Consider the following 22,959-nt stretch of genomic DNA (forward strand, 5'->3'; position numbering starts at 1 on the left):
GTAAAATAACAACTGTTATTGATTAAACATCTCTGAAAAATAACCAAACTATTTGAAGCTTTGGATACAGTTGAATTAGTATATTTATCTCCAGAAAAAGGAAAAAAGATGATAGAAAGTTTTTCCATTTCATTTTGAATTGTGGTAAATAATTGGGAAATGTTTTCAATCAAATTAACAATTTTTGAACTAGAAGCTGAGATCTGACTGTGATTTACCACAACCCATGTGAGTGCCTGACACGTCCCTTGAAGCCAAATATTACTTCAGCTTTTCTTTAGAAGCAATATTTATTTTTTGTCTCACTACTTCCTCCACCAGATATTTTAATAACTTCATGGTGCTCCATTACATGAAAGATATTATAATATTTGGAATCACCATCTTTATATAAATTGAAGGCTGTTATATCTTCCAATCTGCCAAAAGTTTTCAAAACACTCCCTTTTAAGTCCAGGCCAGAATGTTTCTTTTGACCTGACTAGGCTTTTATGTCATATACTTTAAGCTGATGTCACCAGTGTACTTAATTGTGCCTAGAGCAAAATATTTTTTCTGAAATACATTTATTAACAAATAGTGGCTGACTTTACTATTTTCCCTCTTGCAGTTTCACCTCTGGATTTCTTGTGTTGGTGGTATTTTTGTGTTGGTGTTAAGCTCTAAAAGCAACATACATAATGAGTTCACAGCTTTTGTATTATTTGGAGCTATTCTGGAAGGCTTTTTATCTTTCTAATTCTCTGAAGAAATTTCTCTGCCTTGTCTCAACCTCTTTTTGGCAAGCCACAGCATTTTTGACAGAAGGAGCTGACCCCACTGACCCTTGCAGGTCTGCTGGGGGCTTGGGGCAGGAGGGAAAGACAGAATTTCATAGATCATGATGAGCCAAATGGCTTCATCAGTGCCGTAGTCATCTCCCATCATTTGCTTCTGGAAACACTGCTGTGGGGTGCAGAACCTGACATCTTGTGTTGCAGCTGATCTCCATCAGCCTCTGCTCCTCTCCCTCCCCTGGGAGTGGATCTGTGTCTCTGCTAACCTTGGAAAAGCCGACTCAGCACAACTTGTCCACGTTCATTTCACTGAGAATCAGGCAAGCCCAAACACAGATAACAGCCCCTTTATGTTGACTCGTGTTTTCCCACCTTGTAAACACCCACTGAATTTATATTCCCATCATTCCTGCTATAATACTGTTCCCTAAGCCATAAAAAGAATAATTCTAAGCTTCTTGACAGCTAATATTTCTGTTGAGCCATATTAATGCATTGCAAGTCTGACCTCGGTACTGATGCATCACAGCCTGATCCTGCTCAGTGCTGAGTTCCCTCTGTGCCTTTTGATGTGCCCTGATGCTGGTGGAAGGTGAAGGAGCTCAGCAATCTGTACAATTGTACTCCAGAGCAGGAGTAAAGGCACAAAACAGAGCTAAGATTCTCGCTGTCACTCTAATGTAAAGGTGAGACACATATTTGCAGGAGGTAAACTCTGCTGGGGAGGATTCCTGTAAGAAATGGTATCCCCTTGGGATAGATAGCAGCCAGAAAATAAAAAGCTTTACATCTCCATGCTGCTGTGGGCAAAAACAGCACTTGTGTGTGAGTTGTGTGAGGTGTGTATTTCTGACTAGACACCAATGTTCATATGCACAGCACGTTTGTTTGAGCAAAGTTTAGCTTTGGGTATCTTTAGCTGTCCAATTAATTTTTATGTTAATCATTGGATCTGGAAGAGTAATGTTTTCAATTCCTTTGTGTCATTCACCCTACATGGAAGTTATGAAGACACTTGGAATCACAGTCTGCTTAAAGAGCAACAGACATCTATCAAAAACCCTACAGTCATGAGCTGTAAGCACACATGAACCTCCACACAGGCTGCACCACATCCATTTCTTCCAGACATACCTGAAACTATAATTTATACAAAAAACCCCATCCCAGTCTGGGTTCACCTCAGTGCTCCTTGGATCAGAAAGATCAAAAATCCTTCAGCAATAAAACCAGAGAGCTCTCTTGGCTGAGCTGATGTATGTAATAGACCCCGATTCTTGTTTCACTAATTTCCATGTAAAATGTTTCTAAGTGGTTCTTGTGTTGTGTACTGGTCTGCAGTCCATGATTCTGGAGAAGCCAAAATGAAAACATCCTGAAATTATTTCCCCTTCCTCCTAAAGGACCTTAACACAACCAGAGCTGTTTGAAGTAGCTTTTTTTTCTGGTTACTGCAGCTCTGACTGACAAAATTCTTAAGATAATGAGAAGCTCATCCAAATGGGATTTCCAGCTGTGTTGTATTCTGGGAAGGCTGGCTCTGCTCTGCACTCTGCAAAGCTTAACCACAAGGCTGGGGAGGCTGCTGGGTGCACCCCAAATTCTGCAGGGGGAAGATTGTGATAATGAAGATTAAACCCTGCATGTTCTGCAATAAACTCCTGGGTTGTTTTCCTCGTCAGCTCACATTTGAGGTAGCACCCAAATTGGGTCCCTGGGCAATTATTCGAAGCTGAAAGCTGGAGCCAAAGATTGACATATTTGGGTACTTCGGTGGAATTAATGGATTAACTCCCAGTCAAAACCACTTTAGCATTCTCCCTTCATAGTCTGCAAAGTTAAATTACTCTGGGCAGTGAGATAGAGCTACCAGCTTTTAAAAAACCAGAAACTCAGCTATAATTTTTTCAAGCCGCCAAAATGGAAGGATAACGTTTTTGCTCACAGAGCATTTCACAGTGGCATCTCTGTAAACCATGCAGGAGCTGCAAGGAGTTGGGGAACACAATGTGTGTGCCAGGAGCACAACCCACCACTGTTTGCAGGGAGGAAAGGTTCAGAATGGGGGGAGTTGGGACAGATCCAACAGCTGGGAATGGCAGTCAGACAGCATCAGACTGGGAACATGGCACTCATTTCTGACTGGGAGGGATGCTGGCTGTGGGAATGGATCCTCCATGGTCATAGCATGGGCTTGCCAGCACTTGAGGCTGAAGAATTTTATTTTTATCTTTAACAGAGACTGCTGAATCTTCTCCTAGAGAAAAGAGCTTGATATTTTCTCAAAAAGATGATGGGGATGGGGATGGTTGTTCCTGAGCTACACAGGGACTTAGATCAAAGTCTTCACTGGCCTTAATCTGACCTTGGTGAGCAAGAAACACTGGGGAAATACACTCTCCTCTTTGCCCATTAACCCCAAGCACAGCAATGCCTACTGCCTGCTGCTGGCAAACTGCAGGGCCACAGCTTGATATTCAAAACAGACCTTGCAGCCTTAAAGATCTGTGACTCCATGGTGGGAAGGAGAAGCGAAGGGAAAGGCTGGCTGAAACATCTGCTCTTGCACCTGTGGCAGCTTCATGGGTTTCATATCAGCAGTGGCACTCAGGCATGGTGTTCTGGACATTACCACATGCAGGTGACCAAAAGCAAGTCAGAGCAAGAAGGGAGTGAGCTGTAGTCTCTCTCATTTTGTCACCCCCTCACACACAGAAATGAAGGTTCATGCTTGCATCCTATGGGTGTCTTAGGCCAGAAACTTCTCATCAGCATCAGAAACCATTTGACTGGCAAATGCTGGCACACGTGGTTTAGGTGGAAAAAATGGTGCCCACTATCAGAATGAATTTCTGAGCATCTGACTTATGCAAAAGACTTTCTTTTAATGTCTGTCAAGCACTTTTGAATGCATGTGGGCCAATGACTGCCCTTGTTCTGCTAAGTCTGGAGACTTCTGCTTGGACTTTTTTCCTTTTCCCTGGAATGCCCTGATCACAGTAGCTACATTTGTCTGCAGCACTCTCTGCTGTCACTGCTTGCTCTCTGGGACCTTCAGCTGAGATGTAGGGTTTACATCATTATTATGGCAGGTAAAACTTTCAGTGCTGCAACATCAGCTGCTGCACATCACTGTAAGTTAAGTGCTTGGTTAAACACATCCAGGCCTCTGAGTTTTGTTCCTCTAGGAATTGTGCAAGGCTTTGCTGTCCTGAAAAAGCACTGAGCAGTTTGGTATTTACCTTGTACCTTAAGCCATATGTGACCCATGCTAGACCATGTGATCCTCAGACCTCTCCCTCTCCCAGGGCCAGGAAGAGGTGTCCCATTTATTCCTCACATTATAGGAACAAGGATGTCAGTGCTGATTAGTGTCCTGTACATCCTGGATATGAAAATTAGGTGGGGTTTTTTAACACAAAGATAACTCCATTATAGTGACTTATTTGCATGTGTGCTGAAGCACTTTTGCATCATTCTCCCAGCTAGAAACAGTCATATGTGCAAAGATGATACCCAGAACTCAGATCTTGAAGGTTTTTGTTGTAAAAAAGTGCATAAGGGTATCCCTGTCCACATTATACCATGGTAAAACCAGCAGAAAAACACAAGAGGCTTTTGGTTTGGTAGTTATATCTGGAAATGCATCTCATAGAAAGAAAGAGACAGAATGAGGAAGGTGAGGAGCAGGGAGAGGAGATATGGCTGAAACTCTTCATTGGGCACACTGTGGAGACACTGTGTCCTGCACTCAACTGGAAAGCTCATTTCAAGTTTTCCAGGCACCATGTTAGAAAATTAAGCTGTCAGATCTGCTTACAGGCAACATGCTAACCTCTGAAACACATTTTCTCTGTTCACTGGCACAGTGCATTTTAGCAAATCTTCTTTCTGTTATTCCCTCGACATTACTGTCATTCCTAGAATAAAAAACCTCTTCCCTGCATGAGCTGTGGAGAGCTGAGTCTCAAGGTGCTCTCAGTTGATAGATAGTGAGAGTGTTGTAGGTTTGAAAGATACCAAGGACCTACATCTGAGTTTCACACCAGATCTCAGTCTCAAGTTGAGCAGAAATGTGTTTAAAAAGGAGCACTTGTGACAGTCAGCCGAACTTCTGCCCTCCTGCCTGGCGTGCCTGTCTCTCCATGGACTATACGAGCAGCCTGGGGCAGGCTGCAGTTCTCAGGCAGGTGTTTCAGATTGTAGAAGCTGTGATCAGTTCAGAATGCAGCTTTCTGATGCTCTTTGTGAGCTGAGCACAGAAATTTGTCCCCCTCTCCACACCCTGGGGCATGGCTGTAGACACAGCAGGGCAGAAACCACTGTCATGGGTTGTGTCTCTCCCTTTGCTACAGCAGAGCCAGTTCTGCATTTGTATGAGGCAGGAAAAGGTCTAACTTTTGTCACTGTACCACACCAAAATACATTTAGTTCATTCTATCATTCTGCAGGTATGCTTTTGTTTCATTTCAACAACTTACACTAAAAATCTGTCTATTTTATCATTCCAAAGAAATTAAAATTACTGGGCCAATGTCCTCCTTCTTACCAGCAATGAAATTAGACATCCCAAGCTGTAATGAGCAAAGGGTTGGCAATGAAGAACATAAAAGACATTTTGCCTGAAAGGATTTTGGTGCTAAATGGAATAACTCAAGGAGCAGACTGGATTGCAGGTAAATAAACTGAAGGATTTGTTATCAGATTACTCTTTCTGCTAAATTTTTCCAAGATCTAACAAATGCTTGTGAATGTGTTGAATATCTAAGAGCTTTGAAGAAGTTGAGCATGAATAATTCTGCAAGTCACTTGCGTTTTGCTATTCTCCTTTTCAAAAGGGGAAAATGAGAAGAACATTGCAGCAAATCAGGGATGTCAGCATTTTGAGGGAAGGACTTCCCCTGGTGTGAAATAGCTGAGTCTCCTCTGGCTGCAGTGGGATCTGGGATGGGAGTGAGGCAGCTTAGAAACAAGTGACCGGCTGAAGTTTGGCAGCACAAATTTTGGGAATAACTGGGTGAAAGTGATGAATGGCTGCAGGGAAGGGCAGTCCATGGTGCCCTGGCCATGGGCAACACCCACCTGGCAGAAGGTGAATGGGGATCTCTCCCTGAGGTCTGGCACCACCAAGGACATGTGGGAGGTGCTGGATAGAGCTCAGATCTGCTCAGTGGGGGCTTCCCTGCCTGCCCTGCACACACCAAGCTCAGGTAAAAATCCAGTTATGGGGTGATGCTTTCTCTGCTAAAGGACAAAGCTGTGAGGGAGAGTTCATCTAATTTGTTCTTTCAGTATAAATGCTTATCCCTAAATAATATTTCAAATGAATGGCACTGAGTGCCACTGAGAATTTTGGACTCCTCTTACTCCTGATGGGAGTTTTTAGCTGGCCAAAGGAAGCACAAACTCAAAGAGGCAGGGGAGGGGACCTGCTGGACCACTTTGCTGTAAAGATATGATTTCTTCCAGGAGAATGTTTGAAGACCTTACACTAGGAATGTGCAGATAGGCTTATGAACAACGGGTGGACTTGGGGAAAAGATAATTTTTGCACAAAACTTGTAGAGCATTATTACTTTTAAAGGCTGTGAGCTTGGTTTTCTGGGTATTCCTACTAGGAAAATAATCTTGAAAGGAAATGATGCTTTTTATCAACTTCTTTGGCTCAAATGCCACAGCTGCTGAAATGTATCTTGCAGAGAAGTGTGTAATGAACTGGGGGACTGCTGGCTGATTTTAATGCCTGTGGGCACATGACTACCCTTGCACTCCAGGCTTTTATTCTTATCTGTCACCCTTTGCAGAGCTCTCTCTGCAAGAAGTACGTACAGTGTGTTGGTGATATGTGAGCAGCTACTAAAAGGAAAAAAAAAAGCTAAAAATTTATTTTGGGGAGCAAGCATTAGATTTTACCCACCCACTGACTCAGCCAGAGATGACTTTGCTTACAGCTCCTACTGTCCATGCACATGATCCAAGGCTTTCTGCATTTCTGCATCTCTAAATATTCCCAAGATGTGAGTGACTTGTTGGCTGGGAGATGGGTCAGTCCTTGGGATTGCCTCACAAAGAACTTTGTTTCCACAAAGTGTGTGCACTGCAGTAGCCTTGCGCCTGGAATAACCCAGCCAAATCTGAGTGAGCAATTGGTTAAAATTTACATTTTGCACCACAAAGGACATCCTGTAGGATACCCCTGTTTTGTGCTCAGTCATTGGTGTAATTATAATCATTATGTGGAACACACAAAGGGGTTATTAAATAGCTGTACTCTTTAAGTATGTACTAATTATATAAAGCACAGTACAAGGACAGCACAGAATGTCTCCTAATAAGAGTAGCCTACATCTCTGGCATCCATCTAAATTAAAAATCTTCTCAAAATAATAACCCTAAGTAACTATGCACTTCAGAGGCAGCTGCAAAAGAGTTAGAGCTAACTCAATCAACTAAATTATGTGTAGATGGCTCCATTTTTATTAGTGGTCTCCAATATATACAAATTTCAGTAGTACAGCAGCCACAACAAATGGATTACTACATTATCTATTATAATCACTTTCCCTTCTGTCCAAACATTCCTTTGACCCTAAAGACTAGCTTATAAACTAAAAAAAAAAAAAAAAAACACAAAAAGGATCAACTGCAGCAACAGAAAAGCAATGAGGAAAAAAAAAGTCCCTGCTTAAAATTCCATCTCTTGGTTGGTTTTGCTGAAGATAAAAGATGCACTCTGCTGAGATACTTGAAAGCACTGTGGAGGGGAAAGCAAAAGGCCATTTTTACCAGGCACTCTTTGGTAAAAGCACTCCAGGCAATTATGATGCCCGTAAATGCAACCTAGTCCAAATACTGCTTGGATAAAAAAATACATGGGAAACAGAAATCTGCCATCAGCTTCTCACCTCAAACACAGGCTGCCATGGCTCCTAACAGGAGAAAAGGGTCAGGAGGAAAGAAACTCTCACTGAGTCAACAGCAGGGATGGGACAGCAGCTGCTGCTTTGGGATAGACCTGCCAGGTGAGGTTATCTGCAGCCAGGGATGGGGAGCTGTGAGACCCAGGGCCCAGGAGGTGACTCCATTCCACAGTGGAGGGGTTGGATGTGCTCTCAAGAGACATTTGCTGCAATGAGAGGCAGAATATAATTGAAGAGGATGAATGCATGATGGGTCTAAAATTTTTTTTAATTGAGATGAGAGAAGAAGAAAGATGTCTGCCAAACTGAGTAATGAAATTTAGCCTAATTTCAATAAACAGTTTCCTGAATCAGAGGCTGGTCCATTGCCTTGAGTAGATAAAGGCTTTCAAGACAAGACAAACCACTCTGAAGCAGTGAGAAGGACCCATGCTCAGCCATGGTAAAAGGACAGCATTTCTTTTCATATTTTATGTCTGAAAGGCCAAATTTAACCCCAGAATACCCCAGTGTGTATCTCCCACCATGCAGAGGATGCATAGGCACAGCCATGGTTTTTGACATGTAGTTATTCAGTGCTTCCAAGAGAAACTCATTTTGCATGTCCCAGGGAGGGGATGTGATGTAGAAAAGCAGCCACAGTTCAGTTCCCTGGGCACACATGTGCTTGTAATGGAAGATGACATAATCATTCCTGAATAAAGAAATGTCTTATGGCTCATTCTGCACCTAATGAGGGGATTTCAGGATCTCTGCCTGGAAGAACACCTTTGCATACCCTGAAGTACATTCATTGCTGCTGCCTCCACACCTGGCACTGCCAGCTAAGGTCAAGGGCTTGAAGCTGCCAGTGAAAGCAGCCTGGGAAAAGCCAGTGCAGGAAGTAGGCTCCAGTTCTTGGTAGACCCGATATGTTGCATTTGCAAGTGCTTTGGTCTTGTTTATTTTCATAACATGTCACTCCCTTGGAGCTGCCCATTATCCAACACAACAGAAAAGTGCCAAGAGTAAAGCAAGGCAGAAGCTTCTGTTTAGTTCAGGAAGACAGAGGGGCAGCAGAGGAAAGAGTACTGGCCATGTTTCATACAAAGGATATGTATGGAAGGATGAGAGAGAAAGAAAACCAAAGACACAGAAAATCTGTTGGGAATAAAGCCAGTTTTTCTATGCACCAATTGAGCATCTAGGACTGTGCATCTTGCAGTTTTACTGCAGAAACCCCAGGGTAGATGCACTCTGCTGAACTTCAGATAAAATAATGGGGTGGTCCTGGGAGAAGACCTCTCCTGCTCTGGAATGCTTCCTTTCTCTCCAGGAAAATGTGGTGGGAAGGCCTCACTAGGGTTGGTGGAGGGTGGGTATGTGCAAGGACACCTCTGGACATGCTCCTGGGAGAGGAGCAGGGAAGGTGTGACACCTCCTGACAGAGGTGAAAACAGCCTGCCTGTCTTAGGACAGAACGGTGTAAGACAGGAAGGAAGATTCTTTCACCTCTGTAATATTTCTATTCAAATATTCCCTGGTCAATTTTCTGAAGGGAAGTTTGGAGACACTTATATATCAAATGTCAGGGTGTAAACTCCATTTTCTTCATTGTCTCTTGGCTAGCTGCAGGTGATCACACATTGGGGACCATTCAAGGCCCCCTAGTAGCTCTCATGAACCAGGATTTTTGATAGCCTGGACCCAAATTCCAAAAAATACATTAGGAACACATAGGTGGGATATGTGATGTGCAGATATTGCTCTGAAAGTATTGGTTTTGTGCAGTTTCCCACTCTGTCTGCTCATAATTTCTGTTCTGATTTTTCCCAGTCTCCCCACACACAGAATGACAGATTCTCAGTACCCAAAGCAGCAACACCTTCCTCTCAAAACAACATCTTTCAGATCTGAATCTTAGTTACAAGACCATTTATTCTGAAGCTTGACCTATAAATAATATTATATAGAGATGAGGGTTTCTCCTCCAAAGCTGGGGTGAATGACTGGGGCTGAATTAGCAAAACCCTGCAGAGGGGGCCCTTAGTGCTGATCTCCACCTGTAAAATACACATTATAACTCTTATTGTGTGGTACATCATAGGGCTGTTGTGATGCTTAATTAGAAAGTCTTTCAGCAGCATCAGTCCATAAATGTTAAAGGAGGTTGTACTTCTTCTTCTCCCATGGTTACCATCAATTGTTTTATTGATCTAGTCCATTACAGACTCAGGAAGAGAATTGTTTATTGCAGAGAGAACTTTGAGTAGAAATATTTCTTTCCTCCTCACTACACTCAGAACTTGCTTCCACAGATGTTTTTAATCATCAAAAATGTTGACTTCAGCCTACAAAAAGCATCAGGAAAATACTGGATATCATTCCCCACTAACTAAAAGCCTTTTTCTGATCTTTCCATAACAACTCACATGTTCAGTTTATTGGCATCTATTGGGACTTTCATATGAAGGAACTTCAGCAGAAAAAATATCTCTGCTCTTCACTTATGGCTGGATGAAAAAGTAGTTGATATCAAACAGAGGCTCCCCACTGTTCCACAATGTTTTAAATCAGATTATTAATGTACTGCAAGCTGATGGTACATAAAAATCTCAAATGATTTGTCTGAGCGTTTGCATGTGAAGAGACTGCAAAATTTGTCCTCAGCATTTAAATGCTTTTAGAAAAACTGAATTGATGTCAGAGGAGAGAAATGATTAATAGCAAAAGATAATTTAGCTACGAGCACTGTTAAATTTTATTCCTCATTATATGAACATGTAGTCATGCTAAAAATCCGAAACATATTGTAGTAGCTCCATTCAGAAGCAGCATTTTTAAGATGTCAAAGAACCCCGTCAGTCCAATTATTACTCATAGAATCCCGAGAAATCCTATGTACTTGCATTATATTTTTAATTAGTTCACAAGTTAGGCAACAGTCGATAACATAACATTTCAGGGAAAGCTCAGCAATAAACAGGTGCTTTGTTACTGCACTCCCTTCTTTTTCAATTACAGGGAGAATAATGTTTTTACAAGGAATCAAACAAAGGTTAATTTGCAATTAGAATTTTATGATGGGAAGAGGCTCTGTTGCTGTGTTCTGTGACTCACAGGTCCATCTCTGAGATGCAGAAAGGAAAGGGAGGTCAAAAAAATACTCTGCAGAGATGCTCAGATGCTTGTCCATTGGACAGCAGTTCCCAGCTCAAATTATATTGAATTAATGAGGACAGTGAAATGAAAATTTACCCACACAGAGATTAGAAGGAAAAGGAAATAGGAGTTTTTCTATTCTTTGTAGGAATGGCAGACTGGGAGATCAGGGGAGGTGCCAAAAGTTGCAGCCAAAACAGGCAGATAACTCCTATCCCTTGGCTCCTAGCTTGGTGCCTCACTATAAGGTAAATTCTGATTTTATGTTTGTTCTTCTCTGGTGCCACATGAATCATTGCAGTTTGGTGGGGATTGAATTCACAGGATGGGATTAAATCTAGAGAAGTTAAATCTACAGAAACAGCCCATGGCCCCTTGCTGTGGAGGGATGAAGAACTCAAGAAATTCAAGGAGGAGTGGATGAGAGCCTGTATCCAGGTGTCTGCTGGAGGCACCTCTTGCCTGAGTGGCATCTGAATTGCTCTGCACATTTTTGGGGTACTGAAGCTCTGCTCTGGTAGCTTCAGTTAAACAACACAGCAATAATGGCTAATGCACAGCCATTCCCAAAAATGGGGTGTGTGCAGGGGAAAGGGGGAGATTCTGCTTAGAAGGGAAAAGCCTAAAATAAATTGAGGTGTAATAAAGCTCCAGGAGCTGTTTGCAGTGGGGTTCTGTGGTCTGCAGTGCCCTTGGCTGACTTGATCCACCCTTCCCTGACCATTTAATGGCAGGACAAGGGCACCTTACTCACTGCCAGGACACCAATGAGAGGTGACCTCTAACCCTGCCTAGAAAGGAAAATAATCCTTGCTCCTCCTGGCAGACAGGACACACCTCCTGCTGCTGCTAAAGTCATGCCTGGAGATTGGCCCAGTGGGTGAATTTAATGTGCAGGATGCTGCCATGGCTAAGGAAGGTGAGGCTCTTGTCTTTTCTCCAGGAGCAGGAATCTGTGACAGAAATGAGCTGAGTTTGAGACTTTAGGCTTATCCCTGTTCTGCTGCCCAGGGCCAGAACAAGGACTGAGACTTTAATTAGTCACCAATTTCCTCATCCTAAAATAATGACTGATCTGTAAGACTTCCTTGCTATTCAGCTATATTTTTTCAACTGAGATTTATTTATAAAGGCAAGGTGTACATTTACCTTCAGTGCAGCACAGGCAAATTTGGACATTGATTTTGTATTTTTTTCCTAGCTAACTCATGAAATGGATGAACAACAATGATTTGCAGATTTTGGCAGAGTCACTGCCAGGTATGGCCACACAGTGGCAAGCAAAGGAATTGAGCAGGATGAGGATAAACTATCTCAGCAATGAGAAGGTTCTGCCATGAAAAAATAGTGTGCAAGTGTTCCAGATACCTTGGCTTAATTGTTTATGAATATTTCTACATATCCTAAGTCATTGATATTCACCATAAATCAGAAAAAAATAGTACATGAAAAATAAAATTTCAGGTTTGTGTATGTTATCTGATTTTTAAGCCTTTGGGTTTTTAATAATCCTTTGGGTCTTACCCTTAAGCTGCTTGTAGCAATCATAAAGCTAAATTGTGCTTTAAAATGAAATCTGGCAACTCCCAGTAAAACTTGATTTCAGGAGCTAAGGATCTAAAAGCCATTCTGATAACATCAGATTAATTCTAAAACTATTCTAAAACTGTTGGAGTTGACACCTGCAGTCTGATAAACTGGTGCTTTCCAAGTCCTAAGCAGAAGGTGGGAGGAAAAAATGGAAGAAACAGTCTGTAGCCAGCCTGGAGCTTACATCCATCTACATCTACATCCATCTACATCTTCCTGACATCCTTGTTCAACTGGGCAAGGAAAGAGGAGATTTAGGGTGACTTAATTGTGGCCTTCCAGTATGTAAAGGGAGCCTACAAGAAAAATGGAGAGAGGCTTTTTACAAGAGCCTGGAGTGACAGGACAAGGAGAATGGATTCAGACTGGAAAAGGGTAAGCTTAGATTGGGTGTTAGAGAGAAGTTCTTTACTGGGAGAGTGGTGAGGCACTGGAACAGGCATCCCAGAGAAGCTGTGCTCACCCCACCCAGATGTGCTCACCCCATCTTGGAAGTGCTCAAGGCCAGTTTGGATGGAGCTTGACCACCCTGGTCTAGTGAAAGGCGTCCCTGCCCATGGCAGGGGGCTGGAATGAGATGATCTTTAATGTCCCTTTCAACCCAGGACATTCTGTATTCTTTGAAGAGTACACAAGCAATGCAAGATGCTTTATTATCCATGCATATTTATAATTTTCCCTCCTGAATCCCAGCTGTGTCACTGTCATATTTTCTGGAAAAATCCCTAAGCCAGGATTTCTTCTCCTGGGAAGCTGAGAAGCCTCAGAGAAAAAATGAAAACAATAATTAGCTGATTGCTTCTCCTGTGTTTTACTGCTTTGGAATGTGGTTGGAGATTGTTTATCCAACATGTGAATTGTTTTTACTTAATGACCAATCACAGTCAGGCTGTGTCAGACTCTAGGGTGTCACAGGTTTTTCTTCAATATCTTGTTAAGCCTTCTGTAAATATCCTTTCTCTATTCTTTAGTATAGTTTTAGTATAGCATTCTTTAATATAATATAGATCATACAATAATAAATTAGCCTTCTAAGAACATGGAGTCACATTCATCATTTCCTTCCTGCCGCAGGGGACCCCAAGAAAATACCACACAGCTGTGGGTTTTTCCTAGACATTTAAAGGAGGTAGGAAAATGACATCTGCCTGGATGTGTACTTCAGGAGCTGAGCAGGTATGATCAACCTTGTGGCATGGCAAACCACCTGGGCCTTGTCAGTGACTGGGCATGTTGGGAACTTGTGTGCACTTTTGAGGTAACACTCCATGGTGCAGTAGGGTTAGGCTAAGGCACCATCCAACACTCCCAAGAAATGCACTCCTTCCCAGAAGATGCTCCCAGAAAAGGAACCACAACAGTTTCAGCTGAAGTGGGGCAACTTCTCTTTGGCTGCTTTGCATTCAGATGCTCCCTTGCTGTTTAGCTTGTGCTCTCACTTTGTGGGTTTCAAACTTCATGAAGAAATTTGGAGAAGTAGCCCTGGAGGAGCCTAAAGCAAATCATGGAGTGTCCCAAACTCCAGGCCCTCCTCAGCAGAAGGCAGGATCATCCCTTGCCATGATCAATGGCCTGGTGCTGGGGCCAGGCATAGTGTGCTCTGGAGGGGTCATCACCACACAACACCTTAAATCAACCTGTCTTCCCTCACATTTAAAACTTCCCTCGATTAATGGTGCTGAAAACCTGATAAATGAGAATCAGCCAAGTTGTGCATACAGATATCTGGGCAGATTAAATAATTAATCATCCTGTAATTAATAAAGACAGATACTGGCTTTTTCTGAACTTTCCCTCCTCCTCTTCTCACACAGACTTTCAAAAGGTTTTTGACAAAGATAACTACAGACACCAGGCACTAATCCTGCTTTCTGGGGGAGGGGCCCCGCTGCTTTATTAACGTGGCAAAATCTGTGCATACATTTGAGCAGTAATGAGATCTCCAGGGCAAAGCACGACATCTGCTCCAGAACTTCTAAAATACAGGTTAATTTACACCAACCAAACCTCTTTGAAGGCAGGAGGTTTGATTTTCACTTGTAGACTTAATGTAGTAGTGTCTGACAAGCATCCAGCCCTCAAAGGCCTTGCCATTACTTAGCTCCCAGTAAACGAGTCTATCAAAGCACTTTATGAATAATACAACCAAATAATCTGTTGGCACAGGAGCAGCTGAGTCCTTGGGCACCATCATGTGAGTGGTCACTTGCCCCAGAAGTGCCATGGCTACAGGGACAGACCAAATGCTCTCAACCTCACCATTATTTCTGCTGTAGAAATCAAGAAATTCAAGCCTCCAAGGATAAGACAAATGGATCTAACTGAAAAGGTAAAACTAAAGTTAGAGTTTGTTTTTTCAGAGGAGACCAAGCTACTTATTTCTCTTACTTTTTTCGTCAAACACTGCATTTCTTGTTTCTTCTGTTGTTTGTTTTTTTTGTTTGTTTGTTTTGTTTTGTTCTGTCTGTTTGGTTTGGGGTTTTTTGTTTGTTTGTTTGTTCTGTTTTCTGTTTGTTTTTTGGGGTTTTGTTTTGTTTTGGATTTTTAAAGAGATAAAAACAATAGCCAAGGTATTACAACAAAATTATCAATGTAGTTAATTTTTAAAAAATACATCTGGAAGGCAGGGATCATTTGTGGAACTGGGCCATTTTTTCAAGAGCTGTACAGAAATTCTTCCAAGTGATGGTCCCTCCACCCCTTTGCACCTTCTTGTCAGTGCATATTCATTTGCGACCCTTCAGTTCAGGTCCTCATGGAATTAGAAATTTTCCTTAGGACAAACACAGTATTTTTCTTAGGAGAAAGCCAATATGCTAGGTGTCTAACATGAGTTCCAACACTGGTGCCCAACAGAACCTTTCACTTTTGTTAAACCAATTTATCTAAAGTAGTTTATCCTTTGGAAGGTTTACTGAGAGCTCAATAACACCATATTAGCATTTGTATGAGGAGATTTTGTACAGGACTCAGTTCTTCAAGCTGAAGTTAAGTTCATAATGAGCTCTCAGGGACAACAGCTGAGGCTGAGCAAATTTAGACTGCAAATAAGAATATCACCTTTTTCCTTGTTTCATTTTTTTGGTTATTGTTTATGTTGTTAAGAAGAATGTTTGCTATTATCTACAACAACCTACTAAGGGAATATAGCATCATATTGACCAGCTGCAGATTTCCAAGCAACTTTTTCAAAAATATATGCCACTTGCTTTTCAAAATTTATGGACTTGATACAGAAATCACTGGATTATTTTCTGATGCAGAAGGCTACTAATGTTTTCTGGCCCTTGAAATCAGTGAACTCACAAACTTGAATAAGATAAAGCAATTGAAAAACAAAGGCCACTAGGACAGAGAACGAGTCAGGTGCAGATGTGTCTTAGACAAATCAATTTCTTTTCCCTTGTCTGAAAGGCCCTTCCGACAAATTATTTAATGAGATTATCCTAAATCTTTTACACAGAAGTCAGCCTTAAATCTGATTTTAGAGATTACCTGCTGCAATAATCCAGACATAATTCCTAAAATGCACTCAGGAATGCTGGGTCCAGTACAGGACACATTTAGGCTACAGAAGAGCTGCAAATACCCCGAGAAGCCCTGGGAGCTTGGGAAAAGGTACTGCCTGTTTTGCACACTTGCCAAACACAAATCAAATATATTAAAAATAAAAAAAAAAGAGAGCAAAATTAATGGAGCTTTATGGACATTATCAGGAATGCAGCAGGAAGTAATCAAGTACAAGATCATGTTGCTTGTGTGACTGTTGCCATGACATTCAAAAAGCACTTAGTGTTATCATAGACTATGAATATTCTGTTGGCTGATTGATAGTCTGTGGCTTTTTTTCCTTGTAAGCAAATGCAATGACAATATTAAGCAATTACTGATAATGTCACCCAGCTGCTTTCCTGCTGCCTGGGTGACAGGAATTCTGAACTGCAGAAAAAACAAATTTATTAAAGGATGGAGCATCACCCTCTGCTCGCTGGCGTTGTGTTTGACCAGGCACAGCACAGCAGAAGGCTTCATTTTCAGCAAATGAAAGAAACACATCCTCAGTAAACTTTACTAGGGGAAGTTCCATGGGGCTTATTTAGCTCTGATTAGATCAATGAGACTCTCTAAACACAGCAATTAAAAATACAATTGGTAGCAATGTAGTCTGCTTTGAGCATCTACACGCCTGAGAAGTTCATACAGGAATAAACTTGTTAAAGTACATTTCCTGATTAGTAAATAATCAATATACAAGGTGCTTGCTAGCTTCACATGGAGCAATGATAAGGGCCAAATTTTCCTCAGCTAAGTGTTTCACCAGCCTGCTGCCAAGAGCCATTGCACAGGGCTTAATTTATGGGTTATTTACCAGATTGTGTCCATCTTTTCCCTTAATTATCCAGCAAGGACTATATGTCCCAGCATGCAATGTCTGACCGTGAGCCAAGCAGAATTTTGGGCTTGGATGAAGGACTAAATGTTGGCTCCTGCTGTTGCTGGGTGTGATGGGGTCACTGGAAGCATAGTGGGAAGATCTGCAGTGAAGCCTGGGATTTGGGCTTGTAGCCTTTGGCTGCAAACTTGACCTGGATCTGATGGCCAGGACTAAAATATCAGCACCTTATGAAACTGCTTTCAACACTGAGGGCTTGGCAGACACCTCCACTATTTCATTCTTGAAGCAGGGGGAGTTTTAGCTGCACTTCTGTGCCAAGGTTTTATTACTTGTCCCAGAAAAGAGAAATCAGGTCACACTTCAGAGATGCAGAGAGGTCATCTCCTCCCACCACTTGTGCTGCTCCCTCCTGAGCTTCTCAGGGTAAGAAGATCTGGTCCAAAGTGTGCAGAGTCTCAGTTTTATGGCTTGCAGGGGAGGTTAAAGGCTGGCTTCTTGTTGCTGTGAATCATTGCTACATGTGGAGTCAAAGCAAATATCTTTACACATGATAAAGATTCAACCCTAAATTCATAGGGATTATAGTCTCTCTAAACCCTATAAAATGTAACAGAGGTGAATATCCTGCTCATGGGCTTCTAAAGCATTTTATGTCGGGGCTTTTATTTTATTTTACATTAATTTTTATAGGGGGGTTAAAGTAAAACTGTAGCAATAATAGCATTTTCTCTTATATTTTACAACACTTTGCCAATAAAAATTGGCATTTTGGTATGTGCAGAGAGAAAAATACCAGAGGCTGACAAATTAGAAAAAAATGTGAGAGGTTTCACAACAAAAACAGGCAGTAGCTTACCAGCTGGGTAAATCTTCATGACATGTAAAAGGTAATTTCAAAAATAGTGTTTTGAATCCCAAAGTGCACATGAATCAAGAGCAAAATGTTATATTACAATAATAATAATAATAAAAACAAATATATTTAAAGGCAGATCTCATCTGAGAGATGAATTCAGGATGTGGATGAAGGGAGATGTAGGACACACAGATTGTGTCCACATTTTCACACCACCTTCTAATAAAGTATTGGACAATTTTTGGAAGACAACAGTGGGAATGATTATGGTATAGAAACCATGACCAGTGAAGAAAGGTTAAGTGATGCAGGTTTCTGTGGTCCAGAAAAGAAAGAGAAGCCTGAGGGGCTGTGAAACAGATTGTGATGGAAAGGTGTAAGATAGGGCAGGGATTAATTACAAGAGAAGGACAATCTGGTTTACTCTGCAGGAAGAAATGAAGTGGGCTTAGAAAAACTTCTTTAAGGGTAAGACCCTTAAGATGAGCACTGAGAGAGGAGCTGGTTACTCGAGAGTCAAATCTCCTCTTTGAAATATTGAGAATAGCTTGTGCATACTCCTACAGTGAACAGTGCAAATGTGCCTGTTTTCTGTCCAAGCCTGAGAGCCTTCCAAGCCTAATTTTTAAATAAATTTTACTATATACTGAGATAGTTTGGCATATGCTGTTTCCTGAGCAGTTTACAAACAGACAGAGCTTCAGAATATTCTTTTGAAAGGTGTGTAGGTGGGCAGGTGTTACAACTTCAGCGTAGAAAACTGGGGGAGAGAAAAACATAGGTTAAGTAATCTCCCTAAGGCTAAGGAAGCAGCAAGCATGTCAGACAAGGTTCAACTACAAGCATTTCTGCATCCAGCAATCCTCAGAAGCCCACACCCACCCTTTCCATCTCAGAGCATCTTTCAGGGCTCACTTTTCATCTGGCTCTATTTTCATACACTTGCCTGGCAGCTTCCTTGTTTTTTCCTCCTGAGCACTTCGCTGGTCCCCACATCAATAATTGCACAGCTTGAGTTTGTGGCTGCCTTGTGACAGGTGAACACAGCTCCTAAGCAGCCTCCAAACCCTTCTACTAAAGCTCTGCTGGGCTGCCTAAAGCAGAGGAGTGAACCAAGATTTTGTCCCAGTGAGCAAAAGTCTGCCACCAATGACAGCACCAAACCTCCAGGAACAAGAGCTGGGTCAGACTGGAGGGGATTTTTCCTTCTTGCCTGGAAGATGGTCAGCACATGGCAAGAGTGCAGGTATCAGTGCTAATTGATTGCCCAACCTGTCCCCTTAAACAAATCCCCAAGAAAAACCTCCTAGCCAGCTCAGAATGCCAGTTTTATAGGGGAATAAGCAAGATTTGGGATTTGATCAGCTTTCATATGGCATTGGGATAATGTGAGGGTGTGGGAATCCACAAATTAGAGGGTTTTGGGAAAGCTGCAAAACGCAGCCCTCAGAGAGAGCAGAACTGTGATTAGAGCAAAGCAGCAGCCATGAGATTGGTCAGCAGAAAAATTATTTAAAATGTAGAAAAGCAAGGACAAATAGAACAATGGTCTGTGTATTAACGCTTGTCTAGAATAACTCCCTAAGCTACAGAAAAGTTTATCTAATGAGATATTAGGAAGTTTGAAGCTTAATAATGGAGCTCTGTGCATTGTGTTTTAAGGCTGACAAGCAGAAATAAGCAAGCATTGTTTTAACCAAAGGTAGATGTGCTTATAGTGGTTAGAACTACTGTATTGTTATAGTGGATAGAACTACTGTCAATGTGCTTTTGCTCTGTGTGATTGGTCAAAAAATTTATAATGTAAGTTGTAACATTAAGTTCTTGGTCGGCTGCCTGGGATGTGAGCTGGTGGCATCTTCCCATTGTCATAACCATGTAATGAGAGTGATGCTGGAAAATAAAACAGCTCAAGGCACGTTCCTCAGCAGTCCCATCCCATTTGTGATTTGTACACAGACCCCCGGCCAGAGATATGAGGGCTGGTGTTCTGTGAGTTCTTGACAATGGAGGTTGCTTTCTCTGAGCACACCACAAACTCACTTAAAGATGAGAGCTCTGTCTGCCAAAGCGACAAATACAACAGTGGTATCACTTCAGATTGACAGCCATTGCCTTTTTACTTTATTCCCTTCATTGTTTTTCAATTCACTTAGAAGGCAGCCACGGCCTTGAGGGACTAGGAACAATCACATTTAGAATAGTACAGATGTAATTCAATGATTCTCCTTTTTTTCCTCACTGAGACTTGCTCATTCACTAAAATATCCTTCCACTTTCTTCTGTCTTTCTACATAAGGTATGGAATACCCTAACACTATGTTGGGTATTAATTAATCTCTCATAATCAGCTGGCTGGAGGACCCTGTTATCACCACAGGTTCTTTCAGAGTCAAGCCAGAAAATCTTTATGTCTTGTGCTGGGGGATTGATGCCAAAGCATGGCTGACTCCTGTGTGGAATTACCTCCTGTGTGTGCCACAGCCCCAGCACAGCCCTCCTGGGCAGCCCCAGCCCCGTGAGCCCCAGCAGCCACAGCTAATTTGTGCATATGCTGCCTTTGGATGGGTGCCACGCAATTGAGAGGATGCCCTGGAGGCATTGACATTCCTCATCTCACAGGGAGGGCTGTGGGGAAAGGCAGCAGAAGTTTATGGGGTGTTATCCATGGGAGTGTGTTATTTCAACAGCATTTGTACAAATCTCTGAGTCTCGGGTTTCTGTGGATGAAATGGCTCCCGAAGTATTAAAAGTCTTTTTTCCCAGCCCCACAACAAAAGAAGAAGAAGTTAAGATGCCTGGGCTCTGTTTTTCAAGGTTTTTTATTTTATATGACATTCTTTCTCTGACCTGCTGAGATCTGTCCAGCAAGTCAGGTTGTGGCACACTGACCACCTTGGGGCAGTGTTAGTTTTTTATACCAAAAACTAGGTGTACTTTATTTACAATAATTTTCCAATACCTATCACCTATGTTAGACAGTCTGTCTCTACTGTAAACCAATCCAGAAGTGTCAGCATCACAGCAGAAGATGGAAGACAAGAAGATGAAGAAGACAAAGAAGAAGAAGATGATGAAGAAGAAGAAGAAGAAGAAGAAGAAGAAGAAGAAGAAGAAGAAGAAGAAGAAAAAGAAGAAGAAGAAGAAAGAACAAAGAAAAAGAAGAAGAAGAAGACAAAGAAGAAGGAGGAGGAGGAGGACAGGACATGCCCAGATTCTTCCATCTTGCCTCTTGAACCCCCACTTTAAATCCCCAAAAGTCTACTTTTTCACCCTGTGACAAATTAACTATCACTCTACTCAAACTCTTGTGGCTTGTAACTCTTCACCCAAAGTTGGTAATTGTTTCTATGGGCTAAAATCAAAGGCACAGGTGTTCTTGACTCTGTGCCAGGGTCTCTGAGCCTCCTGCCAGGGTCTCAACTCATCTGGGGCAGCCAGAGAAATGTCCTCGGTCCTGACAGTGACGAGGATTCAGGGCTGGGCAGGGAGCCAGCACAAAGAGGGTTCTGAGTTTTTTCATGTGGAAAACTCTGAAAGTCCCTATTTGCTGGAAGAAGGTGGTGATGAGGCAGCATGGGGAACTGATGGTGCTGGACTAGAAAATGCTGATTTCACTTCTGACCTGTTCTGTCTGGGACCTGGAGACCTGGGGTTAACCCACACTCTTCAGGGTGTTTGTAACCTCTACTCTCAGAAAAAGGTCCATCAGCTAGATCCCTGTGGAGCCCTGACAACAAAAAGAGTATCAAAGTCTTCATCCCTCCTGAGGAAGAGCTGGGACACTGAACAGCAAGGATGTTGTGTTCTTCAGGGCCTTGGTATCAAACCCAAGGACCTAAAAGTTCCAAAGGACCAGAGTCAAGATCTTGCCATGACAAAGATGGCAAGATCGATCTCCTTTCTGTAGGAATCTATAAAGTTAGAGGGGTTCAGGTTTGTGGGAAAACAGCCCCTGGCCCTGGGGAATCCATCAACTGAGTGCTCTGAGCTCCTGCTGCAGCCTGGACTTAGGCTGAGAGAAATGCTCATGCTTTGACCAAGACATCTTGGAAGCAAGCAGGCTGGAAAAGCTTTGACAGGGAAATTTTAAGCCAAATTTCCACCCTGTGCTGCTCTTAGAGACTCAGTGAGTCCCATTACTGTCTGGCGGAAGGATCTTGGCTCCATGGTCCATCCCAAGCTGTGTCCACATGGTCCATCTCTAGGACTACCTAGGAAGGGTAAAAATCTTTGCTTTTTCAAGTCTGGCATGGACAGGACTGTGTCTATCCTCTTTATCAACATATTATAGGGAGGAAAGCACTTGGTGTCACTCCTCCCTGCCTCGCTCATGCATTTAAAAAGCCACAAAATATATAGAATAAATTAATTTACAATACTGCACTTCCAGCTGCACTGATTTTGGGAGAGTTACATTCTCTCCCACCATTAGTGCATTTATCCCCCACTGCTAAAATGTGTACACTGAGGCTTCAGCACTGCTGGCTAATTTAGGAGTGCTGCCATCATCATAAAAGGAAGAAAATCGATTCAAATCAAAACCCCACAAACAATCTATGACCTTATTCAAATTTAAAAAAAACCCCAACCCCAGCCTCTAACAGCTGTGGTAGGATGCCAGAGAAGCTGGGAAGCCACACAAGATGCACAGCATTGATTACTGTGTAATAATGATTTCCCTTCAGCACACAGACCCCACTGTATCCTTCATTCAGAATTCCAGAGCACATCTCTGAGCATCCTAGGGGCTGGGAAGTAAAATACACACCAGATCTCACTGGGGGTTGTAGGTTAAGTATTGCACTTATGTTTTATGGAGCAGAAGAGTAGATAAATTCTGTCAAATTAATGTAAACCCTCAGCAATAATTTTTTGCTTCTAAGAGTCTTTAAATGCTTTTTTAGGGTTTGGAAATATTTCTGTGTTTTTCATTTTGTGAATTGGCATGATTCACTCCTTGGTCCTGACATTCAGTTTGTTTTTGTTTGTTGAATTTATCAGTTATTTGCTGGAAATTAGAGTTTTAAATAATTCCTTGTTCTTGGTCCTTATTCTGCAATTTTTGGAGCATCATACAGGCAAAGGAGTGGCCACACTCTTGGCTGAATACAAACTGGCACAGGTCCTTCAAGGAACAGCTCCCTCAAGGGTGGTGGTATAACACAAGTTTGCATCACTGACTCTCTGCCCTGCATTTCATTCCCTTTGGGTTTCATTTTTTGACACTAATTCTTTTACAACATACGTAATAGGCAACGTAGCTTTATTTCATCTCCC

This window comes from Geospiza fortis, unplaced genomic scaffold (assembly GCF_000277835.1).
Source record: "Geospiza fortis unplaced genomic scaffold, GeoFor_1.0 scaffold428, whole genome shotgun sequence".
Lineage (NCBI taxonomy): Eukaryota > Metazoa > Chordata > Aves > Passeriformes > Thraupidae > Geospiza > Geospiza fortis.